Here is a 1,997-nt window from a genome sequence, read left to right on the forward strand (position 1 = left end):
TATATATATATATATATATGTATGTATGTATGTATGTATGTATGTATGTATATAAGGTGGAATATAGTCAATAGTCATGCATATTTAATACAGTAAGCTCAAGAAGCTTAAAAACGTGAATAACCGATGTTAGTCTCTTAATTTGTAGACAAAACGTTTTCAAGAAGTTTCAGGTTTCCAATGCAAAAGAACAACATTAAGCTAATAATGAAGAAATCAGGTGACTAAATTTGTGAAAGCAATGCAATGGCAGTGTCATGATATAATTATTTTACCAGAGTGAACGAAGATTTTGTATCAACATTTTAGCATTTTCGCGTATTTTCAAAGAACTCAACAAACCATGTTCATCTAAACCGATATTAAAGTATTTGACTAGTCAAAATGGGTTACTTACGAAATGCCTGAGTAACTGTTCCCTGGCAAACATTTTCTTGTGCTGAAAACATATTTTGGATGTTCCGCTACATCTGAAGTGATGTGAAAGTAAAAAAAAGTAATAAGGTTTTATGGATATATATCGGAGTAAAAGAAAGAGGAAGAAACACGTGAAATTAAGAGATGCATTCGTAGCGGAAAGGAGAGGCATTATAAATTTATATGTGCATCAGAAGTTAAGTATGAAACCATTGAAGAACTACGTTTACCACAGAGACGTATAAAATCGAAAATGAGAGTGGGTTATTTGATTAGTGGGGAGAAAGAGAGAGAGAGAGAGAGAGAGAGAGAGAGAGAGAGAGAGAGAGAGAGAGAGAGAGAGAGAGAGAGAGAAAGAGAGAGAGAGAGAGAACGAGAGAGAGAGAGAGAGAGAGAGAGAGATAGAAGGGGATGAAGAGAGTTAGACGGGAAAGGTTATGCATTGGAAAAAACGGAGAAAGATAGGCACACTTTATCGGTGAAGGAAACAAAGATAATTAAACCGAATGAAAAAGAATGAATATTCGTATAAGTACAGGTATCTATACGTAGATTTTCCCCTAAAATACATTTTTATGTGCACAAATACACACACGCATGGAAGTATATACACGCGTAAGCGCAAAGAAAGTTGGAATGCAAATATGCTTTGTACGAAAATAATACAAACACTCTATATGTATCGGGTGTTTTCTTTCGAAATTAATATTTTAATCGTATTATATATACCTATATATATAGCACCCATCCATTGGCATGCGTATGTATGCGTGTGTATATGTTAGCATATGTATGTGTGTCTTTGTACGTGCGTGTGTATGTCGGTGTGCGTGTGTGCTTGTGTATACATAAATAAACGTGAGGCTTTGTGTGTATTTCTAAAATTCTAGTTGCCCAATTTGAAAAAACTCAGATCCAAAAGAGTCGAAAGAGGTGGTTTTAAAGTCGGAGGTTGTGCCAAGTCGAAAAAGCAACTACTACTACTACTACTACTACTATATAGCGTGGCTGTACGGTTAAAGACTTACTTTCCAGTCTCATGGTTCCGTGTTCAGTACCACTGTCTGGTAACTTTGGCCCGTGTTTTCAATCATAGACTTTGACCGACCAAAGCCTTGTGAGTGAATATAGTTGATGAAAACTGAAAGAAGACCTTCGTATATACTCTTAGGTATTTGTGCCCGTATTTGTCCTGGCAACCGCTCGGTATCCAGTGTTGGTGTGCTTACGTTCCGGCATCCCGGCGGTTCAGCAAAGGGGTGTTAGAATAAATAGCAGGCTTAAACAAAAAGTACTAGGGTCGACTAAAATTCATCAAGGTGTTGCCCCAGAGTGGCCGCAGTCATGCTGGGGCCATGCTGGAGTGAAAGAAGGAAAAGATAAAAGATATCATATGAATACAAATATAAAAAAATTAGCTATGAATAATGGGTCATATTCGTATGTTGTAATAAATTGGAATTACATGTGTTGTCATTATAGGTTCGTTCGTTGATTGGTCTACTCAATAATCGGCCCCTTTGTCGGCAGAGAGAAACAGAGAAATTATATATATATATATATATATATATATATATATA

Source organism: Octopus bimaculoides, chromosome 4 (assembly GCF_001194135.2).
Source record: "Octopus bimaculoides isolate UCB-OBI-ISO-001 chromosome 4, ASM119413v2, whole genome shotgun sequence".
Taxonomy (NCBI): domain Eukaryota; kingdom Metazoa; phylum Mollusca; class Cephalopoda; order Octopoda; family Octopodidae; genus Octopus; species Octopus bimaculoides.